We start from the raw sequence: 6,443 nt of genomic DNA, 5'->3' as shown, positions 1-6,443 counted from the left end.
GGTGGGTCCGGGAATCCCAGCCCGGATTTGAGGGGGGAAAAGTCTCCCCATCCGCCCCACTCCTTCCCGTTCTTCCCACCCCAGGGGCTGGAGCCAGGAAACACAGAGGCTGCTCTTTCCCTAGGCTGGAGGTGCCCTCAGACCTGGCAGTTGCCAGAGAACGGGAGACTCCTGTGTACATTTTGCTGTAAACGTTGTTGCTTTTCTTATTTAAGGACGTTCTTCCCTCTTAACTACCCTCCCTCCCACTCCCCAGACCTGTCCTTTCCTCCTCAGTGGTATTTATTGAGCGCTTAAAGGGCAGAGACCGCAGTGTTAAGCGCTTGGGAGGGTACGACAGTTCACTGCCTTAGTGGGTAGGCTGGGCAGGTAAGGTGGGGCCATGTAATAAATCATCTTGCCGCTCAGTCTCTTTCTGCTTTGTGTCTGATTGGGGGGGGGCTGGGGGGGCGACCCCGGTGTACCCCCCAAGAAGAGGGTGTAGACGGGCATCTGTCTCCCCCTTTATAGACTGTGAGCCCACTGTTGGGTAGGGACTGTCTCTATATGTTGCCAACTTGTACTTCCCAAGCGCTTAGTACAGTGCTCTGCACACAGTAAGCGCTCAATAAATACGATTGATGATGATGATGATGATGATGATGACTGTCTCTATATGTTGCCAACTTGTCCTTCCCAAGCGCTTAGTACAGTGCTCTGCACACAGTAAGCGCTCAATAAATACGATTGATGATGATGATGATGATGATGACTGTCTCTATATGTTGCCAATTTGTACTTCCCAAGTGCTTAGTACAGTGCTCTGCACACAGTAAGCGCTCAATAAATACGATTGATTGATTGATTGATTGATCTGAGCTGCGGCCTGTTCTCAGGCCACAGGAGATGCCACCAGCAAACGTCGACCTACTGTCTGGCCCCCCACCGGTCTGCGGGATGTGCCAGGCTAGGCCCCTGGCTGTGACCGAGGTTGGCATTCAGGAATACCAGACCCCAGTGCTGGGACTCCGGGCACGCGGCCCGTCGGGATACCACGGGCCGTTCGGCGGGAATTCGCCTCAGCACGCGGGTCTGCCAATTCGCTATGCTCCAGATCCTGGGCGTCCCCTTCCTAGACAATAATAATAATAATGATGGCTTTTAGTAAGCACTTACTATGTGCGAAGCACTGTTCCAAGCACTGGGGAGCTTACAGGGTGATCAGGTTGTCCCACGGGGGGGCTCACAGTCTTCATCCCCATTTTCCAGATGAGGGAACTGAGGCCCAGAGAAGTGAAGTGAGTTGCCCGAAGTCACACAACTGACAACTGGCGGAGCTGGGATTCGAACCCATGACCTCCGACTCCAAAGCCCGGGCTCTTTCCACTGAGCCGCGCTGCTTCTCTGTCGGCAGGAGCTGAGGCGGAGGGAGGGAGGCTGGGCTTTGAAGATGCAGGAAAGAAAGATGGCCTTTGTCTTATCCATAGCCACACTGGACAGGGGGCAGATTGGGTGGACGCCCAACTCCACACTCTCCCTCTCTCTCACTCACCTGTGGGCAAGAAGGTTTGTGTCTGAGGGGCAGGGGACGGACTGGCTGGACTCCAGAATCTCTCTTCAGTAGTATAACACACACAGACACATATACAGTCTCTCTCACTCACCCACCTGTAGGCATTCATTCATTCAGTCAGTCGTATTTATTGAGCGCTTACTGTGTGCAGAGCACTGTACTAAGCGCTTGGGACGTCCAAGTTGGCAACATATAGAGACGGTCCCCACCCAACAGCGGGCTCGCAGTATGGTTGTACATATTTATTACTCTATTTATTTATTTATTTATTTATTTTGCTTGTACATTTCTATCCTATTTATTTTATTTTGTTGGTATGTTTGGTTCTGTTCTCTGTCTCCCCCTTTTAGACTGTGAGCCCACTGTTGGGTAGGGACTGTCTCTATGTGTTGCCAATTTGTACTTCCCAAGCGCTTAGTACAGTGCTCTGCACATAGTAAGCGCTCAATAAATACGATTGATTGATTGATTGATTGATCACGTGCAGACAGGAAGGCAGGAAGGTTTAATCAATCAATCGTATTTCTTGAGCGCTTACTTTGTGCAGAGCACTGTACTAAGCGCTTGGGAAGTACAAGTTGGCAACATATAGAGGCAGTCCCTACCCAAAAGTGGGCTCACAGTCTAATAATGGCATTTGTTAAGTGCTTACTATAAGCACAGAGGTAATCAGTTTGTCCCACATGGGGCTCCCAGTCTGCATCCCCATTTTCCAGATGAGGGAACTGAGGCCCAGAGAAGTGAAGTGACTTGCCCGAAGTCACACCGCTGACAGACAAGTGGTGGAGCCAAGATTAGAACCCACTACCTCTGATTCCCAAGCCCGTGCTCTTTCCACTGAGCCACGCTGCTTCTCATGAAGTATTTAAGCGCTTACTATGTGCCAAGCACTGTTCTAAGTGCTGGGGGAGATACAAGGTGATCAGGTTGTCCCACATGGGGCTCCCAGTCTTCATCCCCATTTTCCCGATGAAGGAACTGAGGCCCAGAGAAGTGAAGTGACTTGCCCAAAGTCACACCGCTGACAAGTGGCAGGGCCAAGATTAGAACCCACGACCTCTGATTCCCAAGCCCGTGCTCTTTTCACTGAGCCACGCTGCTTCTCATGAAGTATTTGTTAAGCGCTTACTATGTGCCAAGCACTGTTCTAAGCGCTGGGGGAGATACAAAGTGATCAGGTTGCCCCACGTGGGGCTCACAGCCTTAATCCCCATTTTCCAGGTGAGGTAACAGGCACAGAGAAGTTGTGACTTGCCCAAAGTCACGCAGCTGACAAGTACAGAGCCGGGATTAGAACCCACGACCTCTGACTCCCAAGCCCGGGCTCTTTCCACTGGGCCACGCTGCTTCCCAGCTGCTTCTTGGCTTGTGTCCAAGGCTAGGAGGTCAGGATCTGATGCCTCAGTTTCCCCCTAACTGCTGGGACAGATGACCAGCTGCGAACAGGTAAGTGGGCATCGGCCCATTTTTAGCTGGTGTGTCCTAATAATAATAATAATGATGGCATTATTAAGCGCTTACTATGTGCAAAGCACTGTTCTAAGCGCTGGGGAGGTTACAAGGTGATCAGGTTATCCCACGGGGGTCTCATAGTCTAAATCCCCATTTTACAGGTGAGGGAACTGAGGCATAGAGAAGTGAAGTGACTTGCCCAAAGTCACCCAGCTGACAGTTGGCAGAGCGGAGATTTGAACCCATGACCTCTGACTCCAAAGCCCGGGCTCTTTCCACTGAGCCACGCTGCTTCTCTGTGGGCAGGATCCCGTGTCGGCAGGAGCTGAGGTGGAGGGAGGGAGGCTGGGCTTTGTCCTCTCCCTGGAACTGCAATAATAATAATAATAATAATAACGATGGTATTTGTTAAGCACTTACTATGTGCAAAGCACTGTTCTAAGCGCTGGGGAGGTTACAAGCTGATCAGGTTGTCCCACGGGGCTCACAGTTTTAATCCCCATTTTCCAGATGAGGTAACTGAGGCACAGAGAAGTTAAGTGACTTGCCCAAAGTCACACAGCTGACAGTTGGCGGAGCCGGGATTTGAACTCATGACCTCTGACTCCAAAGCCCAGGCTCTTTCCACTGAGCCATGCTGCTTCCCCAGTATGCCCAGTCTGGAAAAAGACATCCAGTGTCCGGGCAGCATGATCCTTCCTGCCTTGGGGCTCGTTGCGTTCCCCTCAACACTTTTTTTTTTTGCTAATGCTATTTGTTAAGCGCTTACTATGGGCCAGGCGCTGTACTAAGCGCTGGGGTAGATACGAGCTAATCAGGTTGGACACCATCCATGTGCCATGGGAGGTCACAGTCAAGCCCCATTTTACAGATGAGGTAACTGAGGCCCAGAGCAGCTCAATGGCTGGCCCAAGGTCACGCTGCAGATGGGTGGCGGAGCTGGGATTAGAACCCAGGTCCTTCTAACTCCCGGCCCCTGCTCACCTCCACGCCACCTAAGCACTCAGAAGCAGCGTGGCTCAGTGGAAAGAGCCCGGGCTTTGGAGTCAGAGGTCGTGGGTTCAAATCCCGGCTCCGCCAACTCAGCTGTGTGACTTTGGGCAAGTCACTTCACTTCTCTGGGCCTCAGTTCCCTCATCTGGAAAATGGGGATGAAGACTGCGAGCCCCCCGTGGGACAACCTGATCACCTTGTAACCTCCCCAGCGCTTAGAACAGTGTTTTGCACATAATAAGCGCTTAACAAATACCATTATTATTATTAGAGGGGGAGACAGACATCAATATAAATAAATTATGGCGTATTCATAATTGCCGTATTTATGTACCCATCGGAAGGATCTAATTATGGCTCCACCGCTTGTCAGCTCTTTGCTAACAACAGCTGCCAAAAACTCTTGAGTAAATTAGATTTCTTAAGTCACTCCAGGCCCTGGGGAACAGCAATATGGCCTGGAATTAGAAGGACTTGGGTTCTAATCTCAGCTCTGCCACTTTTTTTTTTAATCAATCAATCAATCAATCGCATTTATTGAGCGCTTACTGTGTGCAGAGCACTGTACTAAGCGCTTGGGAAGTACAAGTTGGCAACATATAGAGACAGTCCCTATCCAGCAGTGGGCTCACAGTCTAAAAATGGCATTTATTAAGCGCTTACTATGTGCAAAGCACTGTTCAAAGCGCTGGGGAGGTTACGAGATGATGATCAGGTTGTCCCAAGGGGGGCTCACAGTCTTCATCCCCATTTTACAGATGAAGGAACTGAGGCCCCGAGAAGTGAAGTGACTTGCCCGAAGTCACCCAGCTGACAATTGGCGGAGCCGGGATTTGAACCCATGACCTCTGACTCCAAAGCCCGGGCTCTTTCCACCGAGCCGTGACCTTGGATAAGTCACTTAACTTCTCTGTGCCTCAGCACATCTGTAAAATGGGAATTAAGACTGTGCCCCATGTGGGAAAGGAACTGTGTCCTACCTGATTAGCTTGTGTCCACTCCGGTGCTTAGTACAGTGCTGCGCACATAATAAACACTTAAATACCCACATCACCCTGGCTTGCTCCCTCGGCTCTTCCCCCCTCCCAACCCCAGGCCCACCACAGAGAAGCAGCGTGGGTCAGTGGAAAGAGCCCGGGCTTTGGAGTCAGAGGTCATGGGTTCAAATCCCAGCTCCGCCAATTGTCAGCTGTGTGACTTTGGGCAAGTCACTTCACTTCTCTGGGCCTCAGTTACCTCACCTGTAAAATGGGGATGAAGACTGAGCCCCCCGTGGGCCAACCTGATCACCTTGTGACCTCCCCAGTGCTTAGAACAGTGCTTTGCACATAGTAAGTGCTTAACAAATGCCATTATTATTATTATCTGTCATTTTATTTATTTGCAGGACAACCTGATCACCTTGTAACTTCCCCGGTGCTTAGAACAGTGCTTTGCACATAGTAAGCGCTTAACAAATGCCATTATTATTATTATCTGTCATTTTATTTATTTGCATTGATGTCTGTCTCTCCCCCTCTAGACTGTGAGCTCGTTGTGGGCAGGGAATGTCACTGTTTATAATAATAAATTTGTTAAGCACTCACTATGTGCGAGGCACTGTACTGAGCGCTGGGGTAGATACAAGGTAAATCATGTTGGACACAGTCCCTGTCCCACGTGAGGCTCAGGGTCTCAATCCCCATTTTACAGATGAGGTAACTGAGGCCCAGAGAAGTGAAGTAACTTGCCCCAGGTCACACAGCAGGCAAGTGGCTTAGTGGAAAGAGCCCGGGCTTGGGAATCAGAGGTCGTGGGTTCTAATCCCAGTTCCGCCACTTACCTGCTGTGTGACCTGGGGCAAGCCACTAACCTTCTCCGTGCCTCAGTTCCCTCATCTGTAAAATGGGGATGAAGACTGTGAGCCCCAAGTGGGACAACCCGATTACCTCGTCTCTACCCCAGCGCTTAGAACAGTGCTTGGCACCCAGTAAGCGCTTAACAAATACCGTCATTATTAAGTGGAGGAGCCGGGATTGGAACCCGTGACCTTCTGACTCCTAGCTTTCTCCACTTCGCCATGCTGCTTCTCCACGATAATACGATCGTTGCATTGCACTGTCCCAAGCGCTTCCCAGGGAAGGGAAGCGCAGAGCACATAGTAGGCGCTCAATAAATACGAATGAATGAAGGACTGACAAAACGGAAGTCCCACGCACCGGTAGTCTGACGGGAGAATCCATGGAGCCACCTTCCCTGTGCGCTGGCAGGGAGGAGGCAGGAGGAATGACTCACGGTAGTTTCGGGAAGGAGGTGAGGGCTCAAGGCAAATCCCAGAGGAGGCAACCCCAGCCTGGAGGGGAAGGAATCAATCCATCAATCAATCAATCGTATTGATTGAGCACTTACTGTGTGCAGAGCACTGTACTAAGCGCTTGGGAAGTCCAAGTTGGCAACGTATAGAGAC

This window comes from Tachyglossus aculeatus (assembly GCF_015852505.1).
Source record: "Tachyglossus aculeatus isolate mTacAcu1 chromosome 12 unlocalized genomic scaffold, mTacAcu1.pri SUPER_6_unloc_1, whole genome shotgun sequence".
In the NCBI taxonomy this organism is placed as follows: Eukaryota; Metazoa; Chordata; class Mammalia; order Monotremata; family Tachyglossidae; genus Tachyglossus; species Tachyglossus aculeatus.
The sequence above is the reverse complement of the archived record's forward strand: the minus strand, read 5'-3'. Positions refer to the sequence as shown.